Source organism: Leopardus geoffroyi, chromosome C3 (genome assembly GCF_018350155.1).
Source record: "Leopardus geoffroyi isolate Oge1 chromosome C3, O.geoffroyi_Oge1_pat1.0, whole genome shotgun sequence".
Lineage (NCBI taxonomy): Eukaryota > Metazoa > Chordata > Mammalia > Carnivora > Felidae > Leopardus > Leopardus geoffroyi.
In genome coordinates this window covers 24,282,111-24,304,225 of record NC_059338.1, presented here as the reverse complement: position 1 = coordinate 24,304,225, position 22,115 = coordinate 24,282,111, and the positions used below count along the sequence as shown (strand labels likewise).

General features: G+C 35.1%; 1 protein-coding gene across 12 annotated transcripts in view; it reads left to right on the top strand.

The window, feature by feature from the left end:
- KCNT2 (potassium sodium-activated channel subfamily T member 2) overlaps positions 1-22,115 on the top strand; it is a 363,773-nt gene that overhangs the window by 230,477 nt on the left and 111,181 nt on the right. The window lies entirely within an intron of this gene.

Sequence of the window (22,115 nt, the reverse complement as noted above, 5' to 3'; positions counted from 1 at the left end):
TTTCGGGTCCATGAAATAGGGGTCAGCTGAAAGTAAAAATAGTGGGGATTTGGGAGAAGTGACAAGGTAACAGGTGGAAGAAAAGGGGAGCAAATACAGTATAGTATAGTGGAGTAAATAGGAGTAAGGATTTCTAAAACAAACCGGATAGTAAACATATAGATGATTTAAGATGGATGGATGCTGAGCAAATGGGCTTGGGAGGTCACTGGTCTCTGGGGACTTCTGACAAAACAGTTCTGGACAGTGTAGACTTTCTCATTTTGATAAAAGGTGAACAAACAAAGAGATGATAAGAAAGCGAAGCCTGGTTGAAGGCTACCACTTCATTAGGTTTGTCCATGAAGATGAGAAAGAAAAATAATGAAAGCTCTATTGCACAGAAATGTTAGGACAGCTTTTTCTAAATATGTTTCATGCACATCTATGTGTATTTATCTGTTTATTTTCTTTTTGCTTTTAAAGTTTAATTAGTAGGGTAAGTACCAGTGAGGAGACAGAGATTGAAAATACAACCAGGGGGTAGGGGATGGGATCTGGAGAATGTCTGGAATATCTCTACTTAGTGAGGAGAAGAATCGTTTCTTCCTTAAGAATAGTAAGGAAAGGGGTAGCTTACAGTAATTTTATTTATGCACAATAAAGAATATTACACTGGCTAAAAATATGCTCTGCTCTACATAACAGCTAAAATTAAGGGTGGTATTTTATTTTATAAGTGAAATATCTGGGGATCAGTATCTAGAGCAGCTTATCTGACTCAACAGTGCACCCAGTTCTTTCCATTTTTTTTTAAATTACAACATTTTAGCCAGTAGACTTAATCCTCAGGATTCTCTCATTGTAATCACAAAATGTCTGCTTTGGTTCAGGCTATTCTCTTCTAGGTAGGAAGAAGGAGAATGACAAAGGAGCAAAGTATTGCCAACTGAGACTATTTATTAAAGCTTTCCATGAAGCCCAACTATTGCCTTTCCACTTTTTAAGATACAGTTATAGTTTGCATATTAGGATATGAGTTTGATTCTACTTATGTCTATTAGCAATGTAAATAATTTTAAATAAAAAAATGTGTGTATATATACATATATGCTTTGTGTACATAGACATATATACACACATATTTACTTACATTTGTATGTTTACTTTTTAAAAATAATTAGGTTATATATCACAAGAACAAAAGATAAATCAAAGGATCTTATCTGAGGGTATATTGAATCATACAAATAACTGTGAAAGCCTAAGTTTTATATGTGAAGTACAGCGAAGGTCATTGCATCCTATCAGAGGGGGAGCTAAAATGTGGTGACACAAACTTGGCCCTATTAAAAAATATTGTTAAGTATATCCATAGTATAGTTGCTAATTATTATTACTTCTTGATAGTTGGCCTTTTACCTGAATTTTAACTTATTAACTATCAGTGAGCCAAACCCAAGCATGTTATTATTATAAAATGTGTGGATCAGAAACTTCTCTCATTAAAGTGACAACTAAAACTGGACTTTCTGGGAACTGCATATCCTAGTCACAACTAATATTCCCTCTGTTTGGTAGTGTTTATGCCGCAAATGGGGCTCATAAATTCAGGGAGGAAATGTGACAGAGATAAAAGATCCCCGGTTCTGGCAGCTTGAAACAGTTGACTCACTAACTGGGAGAGTTAACTAACATGGAACCGATTACGTACTCCATTTAATTCTCAATCGTTTTCTATGGAAAATTTGAGCTAATAATTTTCCCATCCATTACTTTATTCATTTATTTGACAGTTATTTATTGACTGCTTACCGTGTGACAGAACCATTCCAGGTGTTGTGGTTTCCACAAGGAAACCAACAGAAAAATTCCAGCTGTCATGAAGCTTTTATTCTACTTGAGGAGACATATAGTAAACAAAAATAAATAAGTTAAATATATAACCTCTCTTGGAAGGCAGTAGTGCAAAGGGAAAAATAAAGCAGAAAAGAACAATGGGAAGTTCAAATATGGAACAGTGTATCCAACTTAAATAATAGAGTCACGGAAGACCTCATCAAGGTGTTGATATTTAATCAGTGACCTGAGTAGGTTAAGGTAGTGAGCCATGTAGATTATTCTGAGATATGAGTCTCCGCTCTGAAGGAAAGGCAAAGACTCTGAGATACAAACACATCTGATGACTTGGGAAACAGCAAGTAGGCCAGTGTAGCTATCACCAAGGGATGAGAAAGGTAGTAAATGCTGAGATCTGACAGGGAAACAAGGGCCTTCTAGGTCATTATAAGGGTGGTGGCTATCATTCTAAAATGAAAAAAACATTGAAAGAGTCTGAGCAAAAGAGTGGTGGGAACTGAATAATCAGAGGAACAAACTCATTGGCTTCTTGGTTGAGCAAAGCAATCAAGAGATTATGGGGATAATCTAAGCCAGAGAAGTTAAACCTTGTTTTGGCAAGGGCACAAGCATGTGATGAGAAGTGCTGAGATTCTAGATGTATTTTGAAGGCATTGTTGTCAGCAGTTTTTGATTAGAGTTGGGGCAGAAGGAGAAGAGTCTAGCGTGAATGCAGAGTTTTGGACTGAGAAGAGTGTAATTGTGATTTACCGCAATTAAGGGGACCGTGGAAGATCAGGATTTTTATTGTAGACATGATCGGTTTAAGATACTTGTTAGACTCCCTGAATTGTGTCCAGTATACAGTGTGGAGCTTAGGGACAATTCTACATGGATGATAGAAATTTGGTTGTCATCAGCATACAGACACTTTAAAACCATGAAACTGGATGAAGTCCCTTCACAGGATTATTTTGAGGATTACTTATAGCCATGCCAGACCATAGTAGGTGGGGACTCTTTGGTTCCCTCACTGGCTGTATTCACCTGTGTCAAGGGAGTCAGATTTTATGTGCATCAAAACTATTTTTTAAAATTTGGTTAGAGACAGTTTGAGGGTGGCAGGAGAGTTGCTTTAAAGACAAAGCTGGACACCTAGAACCTTATATGTATTTGTGATGGAGAAGAAAAAGACTCAGGCCATGCACACATGTATTTTATATGTAAATTAGAATATGTTCAAAACTTTGGTTATTTTTTTGAATGAAGAATGACATGAATGAACACTATACATCACAGTCCTTCCAAGCAATAAACAGTGAAGGTATATAATTTACCATGGCCAATCTTTTGAGTCACTGTCTTAAGACACGGGGTTCCTTGGTGTAATGGTTAGCTTTCTGGACTGTGAATCACTGTCTTAAGTATTACAGAGATTAGGACTACATATATTTTGAAAAAGATGACTCAAATATGTACAATGTGAGGCATTTTACTCTCAAGCAATATATTATATTATTCAGTCATGGAATAATTTTATAGAAGAAAGGCAAATAGAATTGTAGGAGGTATAAAAGTATTTTTCTTCTAAAAATATATAGGGTTTTAGTGACCTTTTCAAAGTTTGTTTGGAAGAAATGCATTATAAAAATAACTTAAATAAGAAAATTGTTAAACTCAGTAAAATTATTTTAAAATATAGCAGAAGAGAAAAAGATTAAAAAAATCAGATACCAGAGAAAATGGTTAAATTATACGACTATAAACAGATAACAGTTGCTGGCAGATTCAGGTAATGATAATACATCATTACAAAGTGTTACAATAATTTTATTTTGATTTACATGGCCACAAAAAAGAAGACTTCAAATACAAATCAATTGGTGTATGATATAAATATATATTTTAAGTATTTTGAATAAATGAAAAGATATAAGAATTCCAATGATACGTTCCATAAATACATAGTAGAAATAAGGGAGAAGCAAAATTGCTTTTATAGTTTAGTAAAATCAATTTTTAAAAAGTTGCAATTTCATAAATATGTTCCCCGGCAGGGTTATTTCATAAGAAGCCCTTCATTAAGGTACCGGGTGAGTGTGTTCTATCCATCAATGGGATCTGGAAACTGCATATTTGGGTTATTATTGCAATGCTTTTTGTAAAATGAAAGCTAAACACTATTAAATTTTGTCTGTTTTCAATGTAATTGGTCTCTTTAAAAATAGAACACCTTCATTTGTGGTTATTTCCTTAGCTTGCAAAATTTTTATCATGCCTCTAACCACATGCAACTTGTTTGTAAAATTATAGAAAAATAGTCTTATTCGGCTTTCTATCATGAGCATTATAATTGTGTTCATTTAAACTTAAGTGAAATTTAGGATTTCTCAAGTAACTATTTCACCAGAGATTGCTTAATAGTTTTGGGAAATCTTCAACCACAGTAGAAACACATTAAGCCAATATGCAGTGAAATTAATTTCTGTGTGTGGCATATAAATAGTGGTTTTGTTATTTCATAGAATTGCCAAATTTGTGTTCCAAGGCACAATTAATAATGCTTTTGGATGGATGATAGTAATTTTCCTGAAAAATAAAATTACGTGCTCAAATAAGATTGGGAAATGCTGGATTACATATTAAAATTTTAATGGCTTTAAAAAATCTTTTTATTTTAGCTAAATTTAGACTTACAGAAAATTGCAAAAATAGTCCAGAGTTCCTACATACCCTTCCCATATTAACTTCCCTTAATATTTACATCTTACATTATCATAGTGCAGTTTTCCAAATGACCAATTAACATTGGTACGATATAAGTGACTAAATTATTGGCCTTATTTGAATTTCACCAGTTTTACCATTAATATCCCTTTTCTGTTCCAGGATCTTTTCCAAGATCCTGCATTGCATTTAGTTGTTATTTCTCCTAAGCCTCCTCCAATCGGTGGCAGTTCCTGTGGATAAGATTGGAATCAGTATAAACTCATGACATTTAATACACATTTATGCAAAGATAGATTCAGAAATATAGATGTGTATCTCTATGGGTCTGTGGACACATACACATATAATTCCTAGCTCTGTTTACTTAGAGAGCCTCGAAGCAATGACAGCTCAGTAGCACTTATCACACTTTAATGCTCACATCTCAGTTACTAAACATAATTCTTTAATAAAAACAACCAGGGCTCCTTGGGGAATCAAGGATTGGTTGAATCCAGGATGAGGGCAGAGAAAGTGTAAGAGGAGTCTGGAAAGTCTTTTGGTGCCAGAAATTAAGGAGTTGCTCAGAAGAGTGTGAGGGGTCATCAAAATGACACAAGAAGTAACCTGAAGGAGTTCCTAATAAGCCAAGATGGGACAATTTGAGAAACAAAATAAATAATGATAACATTAGATTTTGACCCATAAAATCAAGTAAATACACTGATGTAAATAAGCAGTGGGATAAATAAATAAGTGGGAAAGAAGGAATAGCTCTTTCTTACTTAAGAATTCCAACTTATAAATGTAGAAGGAAGAGAGAAATAGGAAGTCATCATTAGGCAAACAGTTGTTGTAGACAAAATCATCTAAAGGGTGCTAATATTAGTGGGTGATAATTTAAAGACAGCCAGGATCACTGTGTGGTTTCAACGTGCCTGTCCATGATATTTGATAACTATGAAAGGAAAAATTACAATTTTATAGTGAAATAACCTTCTAGACACTGCCTTACTCAAGAGATCAAGGTAAACATCACCTTGATCACCCACAAAAAGAGATGTCAACTTCATGTAATCCCTATGATGCACTAAGAAGTACATGACAGAAAAAAAGAAGTACATGACATAATTTCTTTGGTATTCCTGCCAGCATGTTCTGATTATGAGAAAAACATAAGACATACCAGTATTGAGAACATCCTACCACATAATTGACCAGTACTCTTCCAAATTTCAAGGTGGTGAAAGACAAGGGGAGCCCGAGGAACTGAATATTTCTTTTTAAACATTTTTGTCAGCTTTATTTGAGAGTGATTTAAATATTTTAGACAGTATTTTGACTGGAGGAATTCTCCAAGCAAAATCTTTAAGAAAAAAGTATATCTGGAGACAACAAAGAGCAGGTCAATGGCAGGTAGGGCAATATTTTCTATATATTTTTTTTGTTGTTTTTAGGTAAGCTCTACACCACAATGTGGGACTTGAACTCACAACCCTGAGATCAAGAGTCTTATGCTCTACTGACTGACCCAGCCAGGTGCCCCTATTTTGTTGTATCTTTGAACCTAAGCAGAACTATAGGGACCTGGGCTAGAGATTGCAGAAGGCTTCATTGTTTCTCTGACCTCAGATGAAAATTAGCCATGAGACTTCCTTTGTCTATGACACTCCAACATCCAGGAAGTCCTTATTTTCAATACTGTGTTGAGCAAATAGGCAAATTGAATGTCTTTTACCATCTCCAGAAAAAGGACCGAGACAAGGGAGGGAAGCACAGACAGAGGTACAGATTAAGGTTGGAGAGTTTTTCACCTTTTAATACTGAGCTAGTCACAGAGGGCCCAGGGAATCCATTGCCATGAGAGAGGAGGAGAAAGTTTCTTAAAAGTAAGATTATAGTTACCACCTTGACTGAAAGAAAGGAAAATGAAAAAAAAAAAATGTGAGGGTGGGTGGCGGGACAAGCTCAAGAGTTACCTTTAGTTCTGTTGGAAGTTTCGCATTCCAAAACTGTGACAGAAGATTACGTTTCGCAGTCTGGCAGATCTAATCCAGTCACCCTCTTCCCGTAAGAAGCTAAAAGTAGAGTGTTTACAAGGATGACGGGCACTTGGTTTTCCTTTAGAGCAAAACATAATTGTTTTCTCCAGTTCTAATGTTTGATTGCTCTATTTCAAGTCATTGTCACTTGAAGTATAAATCTTGAAATTTATTTGATAGAACTTTCTTAAATCCGAGGCTCTATTTCCGTTAACATGTTGATTGTATACTTTTCAGTGCTTTCAATCAGAACTGAGAATATTAGCAGGCTTTTTTTCTCTCCCACCAAACCTCAAGTCTCCTTTCCATCCTTAATACCTCACACCATTAGGAACCTAGTAACTTACTGCTACTCAGACTTCCAGACAAGAAAGGAAGGTCATAGAAAGGGCTTTTACGTATTTCCTTCCCCTGTCCTTTGCTTTTCCACTATGGAGCGTGAATTTCACTACATCAGGAAACTACTTTTTCTTCTAAAACTCTTCCACCTCACATTACCCTGCTCTAAAGTGCTTCAATTTTCCTGGCCATTGTATTAGTTTGCTAGGACTGCCATAACAAAGAAACTGGGTGGCTTACATTTTTTTTCTTTTTCTTTCCTTCTTTCTTTTTTATTTGAGAGAGAGAGAAGAGAGAGAGCCCAAATAGAGGAGAGTGGGCCAGGGGAGATTGAGAGAGAATCCCAAGCAGGCTCTCTGCTCAGTGTTGAGGAAAGTGGGTGGCTTAAATAATAGAAATTCAACTTCGCACAGTCCTGGAGGTTGGAAGTCCAAAATCAAGATAGTGGCCAGTTCGTTTTCTCCTGGGGCTTCTCTCCAGGCTTGCAGATGGCTGTCTTCTCATTGTGTCCTTACGTGGTCTTGCCCATGTGAGCATGTATCTCTCAAGTCTCATTGTGTGGCCAGATCTCTCTTATGAAGACACCAGATTGGACTAGGGCTCACACTAAGAGCCCCATTTCAACTTAATTACTTCCTTAAACGCTCTGTCACATTCTGAAGAATTAAGGGTTGGGACTTTAACATACGATTTTGTAGGGGAATAAAATTCATCCATAACAACTTTGGAGTTGGGAGATACCATGGGTTTTATTGGGACACATCTATAGATTGTTATTATTTCCACTAGACAAACAGTTCTGCTGGTTCTGTGGAAACCATTTTTTCATCATGGAAATTGAGGAAGATGGCATTGTCTGTGTTTCTCTAATAGCCATTTTTCCATTTCTCCCATGAAAAACGTTTTTTAAAAAGGACTTCAAGATTAGAGGTCTGAATGGAAGTAATCACAAGAGAGATGCTGCTTATTTTTCTTTCATGTAAGTTAACGTGTACTGAAAATCTCCACAGAAATACATTTTATTCGGTGTGTCTAAAATCTACTTGATTACCTGAGAAATGTTTTTCTAAGCATACCTATTAAAAGATCAATTAGAACAGTATTTTATTAGACATATTTTGAGCAATCTGGATGTTGCTCTAGTCTGGCAGTCCGCTGCTTAGAAAGCCTTTAGCAGCTCATCATTCATTATCAAATTAGATTCAAATATGTCCATTTAATTTAAGGCCCTCTATACTCTAGTCCTAATTTATTTTTATATCCTTATCTCCCATGATTCTCTTATATATATCATGTTCCCCAAATAGCATGATCCTAAATATACTTTGCGGTTTCCACCTTCTACATCTTTTTAAAAATGTTGATACTGTTGCATTGAATTCATTTCTTCTGGCTTTTCTGGAGGATTTTGCTAAATCAAAAATTCTATTTCCTCATGAATATTTTTAAACTTCCCAGTTTAATGTGATTTTTCATTTTTATGAACTTGCATAGAATTTTAATATACCCTGCCCGAGTATGTATTATGTTTTTTTATGTATCTATTTTTTCCTGCTTAGTAGGCTATAATTTCATCAAGGTAGAGAACATATTGTACTCATTCTTATGCCTTCTAAGATGTTTTTCACAGCATGGATGCTCAATAAATATTAGTTAAATAAATGAAGTAAAGGATTCACTGAGATGATTCATTGAACCCCTTGCTTCAAACTAGTTTATGATCCACATGCCTTTGTCTGCTCTCCCTCATGAGACTCCGTTGAAATGATGACAGAGAAAGAAAAAATGATAAGCTTTCATTAATGAAAAATAAGTGAAAGGTGTAAGAAATTTCATGAATTTCTGAGAGATGGAAAAAGGAATATTTTCTGATGAACTATTCCCCACCTCCCAGAAGGATTAGAAGCTGATGCACCAGGACCAAATGGCAGCTCCCAGTGAGGCTCTAGGGTACATGATCTCTAGAAAAACAAAGCAAATCTTCATTGAATTCCTGTGTACTGTACAAGTTACCCTTTTTCCATCCATCATAGTACCATTCCCTTGTACTTAAGTTTAGTCAGACATTTATCACTGGGAATAATCAGATTTTTTTCTGAAGAAATTAGAAGAAAATGTCTGAATTATATGCTAGTAGACAGTTTGGAGTTGGGGTTCAATCTTCTATAATCAGGCATTTAGTGGCCCTAGACTAAATAGTGTGATCCCTTACTGTTCACCATAAAGTGTAACCTGCCACTTAACAAAACATTTACAGACAAAGGAATCCGTTTAATATCCCTATACGTCATACTTAGAAGTTTGAAATATGGCTCCTGCAATTTGTTGACTATCAGCATGCAGTATGAAATTACGGAAATAAATCCAGCCAGATGGAAACAGCTATCTCTATTCTCACTGGAATTGTTTTGGATCCATAGGGAAATAGGAAAATTTGGTCTTACACTCACCAGTTAAAAAAAAAAGTCAAAATTCAAAAAGAATCAAATATATTTTTTGAAACAAAGTCTCCATAAACAAGAAAATATTTTGAATATATTTTTAATAAATAGAGAAGTATACATAATAGTTTAGAAGAATATTGAAGGTTATAAAAGGATGATGATGACTGTTTAAAGGAATAAGATGCTGAGGAAATTTTTTTTGTTTGTAGAATTTTTATTTTTCAGAATCTTTAACTTAAATGTCTGTTGACATTTCTGGAGGATTGGATTTTCTTCGTAATAATAAGAAAAAACCCATAACAAATAAGGACAGATCTAGAATAGTTTAAAATAATTACAATTATTATTCTCAGGAAGATTTTTTTTTTTAATTTTTTTTTTCAACGTTTATTTATTTTTTGGGACAGAGAGAGACAGAGCATGAACGGGGCAGGGGCAGAGAGAGAGAGACACACACAGAATCGGAAACAGGCTCCAGGCTCTGAGCCATCAACCCAGAGCCCGACGCGGGGCTCGAACTCACGGACCGCGAGATCGTGACCTGGCTGAAGTCGGCCGCTTAACCGACTGCGCCACCCAGGTGCCCCTATTCTCAGGAAGATTTAAGAAGACCAGAGTTGTGGTGTACAAATAGAAAGTAAAAAAGACCTTTTGAAATTGACAGAGTGCTGAAATGAAAATTTAATAAACTTCAGTAAACTCCTACAACTCAACAGCAAAATAAATCTGATTAGGGTATGAGTGGAGGATCTGAATAGATATTTTTCAGAGAAGACATAGATGGCCAACAGGTACATCAAAAGGTGCTCAACACCACTAATCATTAAGGAAATACAAATAAACACCATAACAAGATTACCACCTCATGCTTAGGCTATTATCAAAAAGACAAAAAATAACAAGCATTGGCTAGGGTGTGGAGAAAAGGGAATTCTTGTACACTGAAGGTGCTAACGTACAATGGTACAGCCACTATGAAAAACAATATGGAAGTTCCTAAAGGCAAATGAAAGAGAGAACTACTGTATGATCCAGCAATTCCACTTCTGGGTGTTTATTCAAAGGAAATGAAAAGACTAACTTGAAAAGGTATCTTGCATTTCCATGTTCATTGCAGCATTATTTGTAATTGCTGGGGTATGGAAATGGCATAAGTGCCTATTGAATAAATGAACGGATAAGTAAGTTGTGCTATGCATGTGTGCGCGTGTGCACACAGAGTATAATACTATTTAGCCATAAGAAAGAATGAAATCTTGCCATTGGTGACAATGATGGACCTGAGGGCACTACACTAAGTGGAATAATTTAGATAGAGGAAGACGAATATCATAGGATCTCACTTATATATGGAATTAAAACAAAAACAAAAACAAAAACAAAAACCCCAGAAAGCCAGCCTCATAGATACAGAGAATAGATTGGTGATTGTCATGGGGCGGGCAATGGAGTTGGCAAAATGGGTGAAAAGGGTTAAAAGATGCAAACTTAGTTATAAAATAAGTAAATCATGGGGATTTTATATACAGCATGGTGACTACAGTTAATAATACTGGATTTCATATTTGAAAGTTGGTAAAAGTAGATCTTAAAAGTCCTCATCACAAGAAAAAAATTCATAACTATGTATGATGATGGATACTGGACTTTTTGTGGTGATCACTGTGCAATATATACACATGTAAAATCATTATGGTATATACCTAAATTTAGAATAATGTTATATGTCAATTATACCAAAATAAAAATTTTTCAAAAAAAAAGTTTTGAAAGAAATATCATAGAAAGTTTGAGGATTGCAGATAAAAGGACAGAGATAGAATGCATAAGAAAAAGGATTTGCAGTGCAGGTCAATCCAAGAGAAATAATATCTGATTTAGTGGAAGTTCCAGAGAACATGGAGAAAATGGAATGTAAGAAATTATGACAGAAAAAGGGAGATTCAGATCTTTAAATTGACAAGAATCTCTTGCTGTAAATTATAATGAATGAAAAAGAACTATACCTAGATGCATACATAGCATTGCCAAATTACAGAGCAATAATGGTGAAGAAAAACTTCTTAAAACTTGTACAAATGGGGGGAAATCTTAGTATTGACTAGTGTTCTTAACTTTATACAAGAGTATCTACTTAACAAGTTTAATTGTAAAGAGATTTATGGAGGAATATGGATAACACTGAGCAAGAAAGTTGACCTCTATCTTGGCTAAACTGACACAATTTCCCCTGCTACTCCACACAACAAACCAGGTAAAAATCCTAGAACCTTACTACCTCTGCAACAAAACGGATGCCACTTGCCTGTCCGTTTCCTCATTTAGCTCTCTACCAAAGTAAATCCTGCATTTGTGTCTGATTGATGGGACCCAGGTCACATGTCTGCATCATAGCTAAAACCAAAAATTCCTAAAAGTTATGGTCAAGATAAGAAAAGTCAGACACTGGGTCTCAGAAAAAGACTACGCTAGATTAAAAGCTACATCACAATGTGATGTGGCAAAGGAGGTATCTGTTTTCTCTCCCAGCTGAAAAACAAAACAAACCGAAACAAACCAAAACAAAACAACAACAAAAAAATGGCAATCATAAACTGCGAGAAAAAAAAGGAACTAAACTAAAGCCAATTAAAGTGTGCCATAATACTGAATAACATGTTGGTTGGTAAGGAAAGAGTAATTTTTAAAATAGTCACTATTGAATAACTTAGGGTACTATGGTGAAGCTTTCATAATTATAGAATTCCCTTTAGCTCTTAAGTGAACTATGTTGTAATAATCATAATAATGTGATCACAGCACAGTTTCTCTTCTTTTCCAGCTTTATTGAGGTATAATTGACAAAATCATTGTGTAAGTTTAAGGTGTACAACATGTCCTCTCTCTTTTTTTTTAATTTAATGTTTATTTTTGAGAGAGAGAACTAGTGGGAGAGAGGCAGAGAGGGAGAGAGGGAGACAGGGAATCTGAAGCAGGTTCCACACTATCAGCGCAAAACTCAAACCCACGATCCATGAGATCATTGACTTGAGTGGAAGTCAGATGCTCAACCAGCTGAGCCACTGAGATGCCCTTCTGTTTTTAATCTTAAGCCATTGACTTTTTGCAGCTAGTGAACAAAGTATAAATATTTGTAATTTCAACAATGTAGAAAAAAATTGTACAGCGAATAACGGTTTAGAATAAAAGTAGGGAGAAGATATGGAAGGGAAGAGGGTCATTAATATCCTCACGTTACATAATGGAAATCAAGACTGGATATAGTTAGTGTAACAGAGTTAAAGTGTGTTATTTAAAGTTAAAATGTAACTAGTGGATCTGAAGTTTCAAACCTAATCACCAATGAACCAACTTATGTTAGCAGATAGGTTTTATTTGGCCACCAGCCTGATGTAAATATTTTTTTCTTTTGATTTTTTTTTTCAATTTGCCTTTTCAGCAGGCATGTAACAGCCAACCCACCCAAGCCTGCACACTCCCCATTGTGTCACATCTGGCCTGATTTAAGCATTTACTTTACTAACCTGCTCTGTGGACACTAGAGTTGCAGAATAACTCTGGAAGAGGAATCCCAAAGAGGAATTAAAAATGGTAGTATTGTTATCTGAACAGCACCTGTGGGGAAATCTCTTGTGAGATCGTTCTTTTGTCTCATACCTCAGAGAAGGCAGTCAATAGACAGTGCCTAATACTGATTATAGTGATAAAGCTTCAGAGCATTATCATTAAGAAATACCTTAAAACTCTGCATTAAGCTGAAGATTTGGAAGCTTTTTCTTTTTTTTTTTTTTTGGTTAAAATTTGAGGTTTGGATGAAATAACATGCTAAAAATAGCACTGAGTTAAAATATTGTTATGTTTTGGCCATTAATTCATTGTATAAATAATAAATTCATGCATCCATACAGTATAAGGCACTGTGTTAGAAGTTTGGGAAACGCAAAGCACAAGTACATTCTTTTTTTTAAAATTTTTTTTAATGTTTGTTTATTTTTGAGAAAGAGAGAGAGAGGCAGAACGTGAGCAGGGGAAGGGCAGAGCGAGGGAGACAGAATCCGAAGCACGCTTCATGCTCTGAGCTGTCAGCACAGAGCCCAACACAGGGCTCAAACTCAGACTGTGAGATCATGACCTGAGCCAAAGTCAGACACCCAACCGACTGAGCCACCCAGGCGCCCCGAGAACAAGTACATTCTGATGAGAAAAGACTAATATTCAATACAGGGTAGGACACAATGTAAACATGGCTTATATATGGATTTGGGACATATTATAAACTTCCCCTAGATTTATTTTATTAATGAAATATCTTCTCTCTGTGGTAAGAATACCTTTGCATACCTTGAGAATAAATCAAATGACAACATGGGAAAACAGTGAACAAATCTAGTTACAAATAATTTTAAAAGGGCAAAAAAAAAGATACTCAAATGGCAAAATGTAGATAATAACAGCAGGAGCTTCTGAAACTCCTATATCCCCAAATATTAGTGTTTATGGTGTATAACTTTCCTGGGAAATTCACAATGGTGTTCTAAACTAAAGGGATAGATAGAGTAGCGCTATGTATGTGTACAAGGGCACAAAGTAGTTTATTAGAAGCTGAGTGTATGGTTTTCAGTAAACAAGCAGGCTGTGTTCTGAGAAAGAAAGGGGTAAGTGCATTTCAGGTATGAATTTGTATTCATTCTGATGGAGAACAGTTTAAAATCAGTGGGCTATGACTTCATAGTAGCATGAGAGAGCTGAGAATGACGTTCATTATGACAGAAAAATTTACCTTTTCACCTGACAGTTTGAAAAGTAGATGAAAAATCTTTACAGAATTTTAGGATTTTTGTGTGTGTGATAATTAGGCAGCTTTCTGAATTAAGTGAGCATTTCAGAAAATCACATTGGAGTAAGGGCAATGGCTTTTGGCCCACCTTCAAGTATAGTGGGCCCTTTAGATTTAACGTTTAAGCTGTATTTCATTTTTTCTTGAAGTAGATCCCTTTCAAAAGAGTGTTCATTGTTTAAGGTCACTATTAACAATGTTTGAAAGCTGGTGCATCTGGGTGGCTCAGTCCACTAAGCGTCCAACTCTTGGTTTTGGCTTAGGTCATCATCTCATGGTTCATGAGTTTGAGCCCTGCATTGGGCTCTGTGCTGACAGTGCATAGCCTGCTTGGTATTCTCGCTCTCTCCCTCTCTCTCTGCCCCTCCCCTACTCTCTTTCTCTCTATCAAAATAAATAAATAAACTTAAAAAATTTTTTAAAAATATTTGAAAGCTATATGGCATTTTTCTATTCTCCCCATCCCAACAATTTTTCTTTTCCCAAGAATGGCAAACAGCTTTCCAGTTCCATCTAGTGGTAGAAACTTGATTAGCATCCACTGACTTGATTTAATCTTAGGACTCAGATTTCTATTTTGGTGTCTGATGACATAAAAAGCTGGGGAAGTTCAGTTGTTCAAGAGTAGGAATGCATAAGCCTCTTCCTGGTAGACCGAGACATCTTAATCTTGTGTTTTATTACTTTTTCTATATTTTCTTTTTAGATAAGATAACCATATTTGTATGTCAGTTCTGTCTGCAGATTAACAAGAATAAATGTGCATCAAAGTTGTGTGTTAGCTGTTTCTTTTGTATCCTCCCTGTTTTGGAAGCTTCTGTATATTCTAATATACACTTTCCACCTATAAATTACAATTATGTTTCTAGTGACACAGGCTACAATTTGTCGAAATCATTTCTTTGGCCTACAGTCTTCACTGTAGATTCCTGAGGTTGATAGTAAAGGCAAGATTGTAGTACAATTTAAATAACTTGATTTTTAAATAATGTAACAGTTTGGGACCATTATGAGTTAATGTAATTCATGTGTGTTTGCAGAAAAGCACCCTGTAAAGAATATAAATAACTATGTGCAAGCAAGCAGACATTAAATTGGGGAAACACAACAGTATGAAATTAAATAAAATGTATTAATTTTAATTAGATTTAAACCTTTGGGTTTTAAATCTACTTTCAATCAATACAATGAGGTAACAAATACCTTCTTGAAAATGGAGCATCAATAAGGAAATTTTATTTTATTTAACATTTCAACTCTAAATCTAAATGACATCCTTTTCCTAAGGCAAAAATTTCCACCTAAGTTATATGTGAAGCCTTTTATTACATAGTGAAGAATGGATTTATATCAAAGATACCTTGTGACAAGGTGCTTTTTATTCCTACTGATGTGAAAGTAATTTAGTTTGATAAAAAAATAGGTATATAAAAACAACTAATTTGGCAATCTGTGTGGATTTCTACTAATGATTACATTTTATAACCTTGAAGGCAGGGCTTCATAATATCATGCTTACTCTTCTTGACTTTACCTATAGTTTTGTGGCATGCTTATATGCATACAGAAAATATGAAAATAAAACCAAATTTTATTTTAAAAGTTATTAGTGTGAGTTTTTTTTTTAAAAATACCATCCATTTTTATAAGAAAATAGGAATTTGTCAGTAGAATAAGGTTTTATGATGTTTTTGTTTTTAATGCCAACTCTGTTATTGGGCAGAGCAGTTCAGCACATTCCTGAACTAGAAAGAGATTATGTACTATAATACAATTTCAACCTCTTCTATCTGGCACAGGAAGTTCCAGTTAAATCCTTGTTTCTCCCTTTGGGAAAATTTGAGGTGGGGAAACTTCCAGAGACAAAATTATGTAAAATTCTTTTACTGCATTCAGAAGTCTGCATTAAATACATTTCTGCAAAGAGCAGACTCAAGTACTTACTAACAGTCCTCCTTACACTTGGTTGACCGTGTTAAAGCTCAGGAGATTGGTATGTGAGTTAATTTGCTTTCTGGCAATAAATACCCATTTGCCTTGAAGGTATAATCATAGATTAATGAGGAATGTGCAACTTGCATCTAAAAGAAAAATAAAATCAGTTGTCAGAATTGATTTATGTATCATCCAGAAGTTAACTGGAACAAATTTTCCCAGATATTTCTAACTTGGGAAAACTAAACAGAATTGAGCAAATATACTATTTTTACACCAACACTTACTATATGGGGAGGGACTTTCATGCCCCCCAATTGGTGAAAGAGGAGATTAGAGAGGGGGATGGATAGAGGAGTACAGTGCTTTTGCACCTACCCCAGCCATGTGAGGAGAAGTACAAAAGAATTATGCATTACTCATGGAGAATAAGGCTGTCTGCAGGAAGTGGGAACTAGCATCTCATCCTTTAGTTGGACATTTGCTTATATTGTTTCCTGTGATTAATTGAACATGAGGAAAAAAGAATTAGAGAAAAATGGTAGAGCTAGAAGACAGCCTTCAGTCCCATGCATGGGTTTTCCACAGCATGACTGATAGCTTAAAAAGATCTGAGCCGTATTCCTGGTACCCCATCTGAGTGTGTTGGTCACAAGGTGAGGAAACTCAAGCAGTTAGATTGTAGGATGTACCACTGGTAAATAAGATGAGGGAAAGTGGAAGAGACTTTCTTATCAGTGATCATATACCAAAGTACAGCCCTCATTCCCCATAAAGGGATATTCACATGTGCCTACAAGACCCTTTATAGTGATTACTAATTAGAATTACTTTGAAGAGCAGCAACATCCTGTGGAGAATCAGGCTGAACTGGTAAGATTGAAATTTCAAATGGGGTGAGACTGAGCTTTTTAATAACTGAACATGAATTGAAAGAAATGGGACCTTCCCAAGATATTATTATAAGACAGGAATGGGGGATGTGACAGGACGTGCTTAGAAGGCTACAAGGTCTTGAAGACTTTGACAAAGGGTTAGTTTATTCACTTGACTAGGCGTTTTTTCCCCCTTTCTCCTAAGGAATTGTCTATCACCTTTCCTTCCACTTCTCTTAAAAAAAAAAACAAAAAATTACTCACTTAGACATTTGTTTAGAGTTTAGGAGAGCAGACACAAGCTTTGTTTCCTTCTAAGCTGCCTCATCTAAGTTTTTTCAAGGCTCTCCTGACTCTAGTTTTGGGTGCATGCATTTTACAGCATATCTCTATGCAGGGGAAATAGATATCTCAAAGAGGTTCTTTCAAATATGAAGCATATACTGTTACTCTGTACTCCATTTATTGTCTTAATAGAATATTTCATTTTCATATTCCTATCAGTTTTCTTTTTCTACTATACTTTTATAAACAGCTGGAGATGGCAATGATTTTGAAAATAAAGGTGGACATAAACTGGTTTAGGAAGCATTGATTACCAGTAAGTTTTCAGTAAAATGTTAGAACATCCTAAAAAGGGTATGGAGTAAACTAGGCTCTACTGTTTTACAGGTTGCAATATACTTTGAGCTTGTCAGTAAATGCACAAACCAATTATTTTCCCTAAAAGTTCATTTGCTTAGTGTAAACACATCTTAAATCTTCATTAAATGGCTTTTTGTAACTTTCACTAAGCTTTCCATTCTGTGTTTTTTGTCCCTAATATCTTTTGTGTTTTTACTGCTGCTGAGGTTAAATTTATTTCATGTCCATTAGCGATTGAGGAACTCCATGATTATTTTTTCTAATTCTAATGGCAAATTCATCATAGGGAAAGTAATTGGTTAGACCTAAAAAATGATTCTGGTGAGAAGACAGGTATTATATAATTAGGAAAGCAGAACATTTAGTAATTGAGCATAAAGAACACTGTTAGATTATTCTTTGTTCATTTAGCCAAACATTTATTAAGCACTTACACTGTGTCAGAATGGATGTCAGAGTCTCAAAAGTATAGTGGTAAACAAGACATGATCCTTTTCCTCATGTGGCTTATTTCACAGGGAAGCAAGACATTAAGGAGTAATTAATACAATTTAGTGTTACTATATCATGAACAAAGTACAGCACTGCAAAGCTAAGAAGTAATGAGTAAGCTATAGGTCAGAGAATGAGTAGAGCTTTGGAGATAGGACGAACACCCTTGTGAAGAGTCCAAAATATAAGAAAGAGTTTCTTGTTCAGGGTAAATTAAGGAGTGCTCATGGCTGGAACACACGAGAGAAAGAAGACAGAGGTAACAAATGAAATTTGAAAGGTAGGTATAGCATAGGTCCAGAGGGCTTTGTAATGATGATAAAGAAGTTCACATTTTTAAAATGGAAGGAGGAAGCCCTTTAAACATTTTCAACAGGAGAGTGACATGAACTGATTGGAGTTTTTGAAATTCAGTCTTCTGACAGCACCATAAATAGATTTGTAATGACCAATACTGGAGGCAAGGAGGCCGGACAGTGGGATAGGACTATTTGGAAAGTGTAAGAATTGATGGAGAAAGGGACAAGTGGTGAGATCAAGACCCACCTAGATGGTGGAATTGAAGAATTCTCTGGTATGAGAAGTTTGGAAATATCTTTTTATTTGTGTGATTGTTTTCCTCCATTGAAAAATAATCTTGAATTGTTTCTGCCTATAAACATAAAGTAAGATAGATGAAGAGAAAATTTAGGGAGAATAGTAAATTGAAGACAAAGAAAAGGTTTTTTTATACGTCTACAGGCTGTAAAATGCCCTTTTTAAAAATAGAGATATAACTGCCAGGTAATATTACATTAATGTCAGATGTACAACATAATTCTCTCTATATGGGTATATGTATACACACATACACACATATATGTAGAGAGGAAATGATCATGCCAATAAGTCTAGTTAACATTCATCACCACACATACAATTTTTTTTCTTGTATGCCAAACTTTTGAGATTTACTCTCTTAGTAGTTTCTGATATATAATATAGTATTATTAACTATAGTCCTCATGCTGTACATTATATTCCAGGACTTATTTAGTATATAACTAGAAGTTTGTACTTTTTGCTCACCTTAACCTGTTTCACCCATCTCCCCAACTTCCCCTTTGGCAACCATCAGTCTGTTCTTTGAATCTAGGAGTTTACTTTTTGTTTACTTTTTTTTTTAGATTCTGCATCTAAATGAGACCATATGGTATTTGTCTTGGTGACTTATTTCACTTAGCTAATAACCTCAAGGTCCATCCACATTGTCACAAATGGCAGGATTTCCTTTTATATAGCTGAATAGTAGCTCATTATATATATTTACACCACATTTTCTTTATTCATTCATCCATCTACAAACTCTTTAGTTATTTCTATGCCTTGGTTCATGTAAACAATGCTGCAATGGACATGAGGTGCAGATATCTTTTTGAGTTAGTCCTGTTTTTCTTTTTTTGTGATGCAATTATAAATGTCTCAGACATTCAAAAGTTGTAAGATTACTGTCATTAACATCCAGGTGCCTAGCATTTCAGATTAAAAAAAAATAAACATTACAAATGTTTCTGAAGCCCACATATATTATCTCTGATTGACTTGTTTCTTTCCTAGGACTTAGTTAACTAAAATAACAAATCTGGAATCACTTCTTTTATTTAACATTTTATATTTGAGATTTCTCCATGATGTTTTATAATCAGTAGTACCTGCATTTTCACTCTTATCTTTATGGATTCTATTTATTTATTTGTTTATCCATATTTCTGATGGACATGGGTGCTCGAGATTTTTATATATTTTTTCTCTTCCATTAGCAAATCCTTTCTGGTCTACCTTCAGAACACACCCAGAGTCTAATCTGGTCCAAACCATCGTCATCTAGCTGGATCATTATATTAACCTCCTCATTGGTCATTACCCCTTCTTCAGTCTCTTCTCAGCGTCCTGACCTGTGGGGATTTTTGTAAAATTTAAGTCAGAATCTTCTCCCATTCTGTAGGTTGCCTTATAGTTTTGCCGATTACTTCCTTCACCACACAGAAGCTTTTGATCTTGATGAAGTCCCAATAGTTCATGTTTGCCTTCATTTCCCTTGCTTTTGGGGACATGTCTAGTAGGATGGGTAGATGGATGTTGGGTATTAGGAAGAGCACTTGTTGTGATGAGCACTGGGTGTTGTATGTGAATGATGAATCACTGAATTCTACTTCTGAAACCCATATTGCACTGCATGGTAGCTAACTAACATATAAACAATAAAAGAAGACAAAAAATTAAAGTCAGAATCTTTTGCACCCATCTTTGAAATCCTCCAGTGACTGCCAAATCATCCCAAGTACAAGTCCAAGTCATTGTAAAATTTTGTAAACCTCTATATGACCCCTCTCCCTTCCCAGTTATCTCTCTGGCCTCATTTTTTCTCCTCCCCTAACTCCAGCCAAACTGGCCTCTTTGTTCTTTGTTCTCTGCTTCAGGAAAGTACTTGTTGGTACTTCTGCCTGAAACAATATTCTCCTGAGTATTCCTATGGTTGCCTCTCCCACTCTCTTAAAGATTTTTACTCAAATGTCAACCTCCCAGCAATGCCTTCCTCAACCCTACCTTTTACTTTTCAATTCACTGCTCAAAATTATTCCCTCTCTGATTTTTCTCCCTACACTAATCACTTCCAACATAACACAGTTTGCTTCTTTTGTTTACTGTCAGTCTTCCTTCACTAGAGGCTTCAAACAAGAAAGCATTTTTGCTTTCTTAACTGCCATAACTTGTGAATCTAGAACTTTCCCTGACACAGCCTAGGTGCTTGATAAATATTTCATATAGGAATTAATAAGTGAGAACTGAACTTACCCAATGATATTAAATGGCGTTATTAATTTCTTACATTTCTCAAAAAATTTACATGAGCTAAAAGGGGAACATTTTTATATATTTACAATTAGCTGAACCTAGAGATTCTTGGTTACCTATTAGGAATATATTTGAAGAAATCATAAAGATGTCTCCTGGCATGAAAGCATAAAATAGCATGAGAAGAAGCCAATGATTTAAGGAAATCCATCTGAAATGTCTTTGTATAACCCTCTCCTTTTCAAGCTACAATATCGTTTTCCCATTTCAGCCCCTGGGCTTAGATGTATGATTCTTTTGAATAGCTTTTAGTACCCTTGTGTGACAATTATTTGACTCCATGCTACCTTTTGGATCTCAAATAAACCATGATGAATTACCGGCATCTTCTCTTACATTTCCAGCCCATTTAAATGGATTCTTGTCTTTGCCAAGTATCATCTTGCCAAGTAGCACTGTGGTACATAACAAAGATGATTTTATTTTTGTTTGCCAAAAGGAACGTTTTCTCTACCAGGAACAGTTATTCCTAGAAAATAATAGTTAGATGTAGCCATATACAGGCTATAGTCAAAAGTGTTTTTACTTTATTTTTCTACTTCCAAAAACATATTAAAATTATTACAGAAGAAAGAGTAAAGGTTTTAAAAGCATTAGTGTTCAATAGGTTGCCTGGGCTGCTTAAAGCTGTCTCCAGAATCTAGCAATGAGAAAAGTATAACAGCAAAATAATAATGGAAGCTAACATTTTCTGAGTGATTACTATGATCCCAACATCTGCTAAGTGATTTATTTGTATTACCTCATTTTATCTAACCCTGTGAGGCTGATACTGTTTTTTCACAGAAGAGGCAGAGAATCACTGAGAAGTTAAGTAACTCACACAAGATCTTAAAATTAGGATTCAGATCAGGCAATCAGACTCCAAGGTCTAGGCTCTTGACTCTTAAGCACAATTAAACATACCTGGAAAATATATGATTTTTTAAAACTTAGTTACTCTCCTAAATGTTAATAAATGTATTATCTCTAATAATCCTTTAGACAAAACTCAAGAGTTTAAAATGTTTTTAAAACCCTAAATATGACAAATATGATTTGTTATCTGCTTTTATCCATTCAAAATCTATAGACAATCTACTGA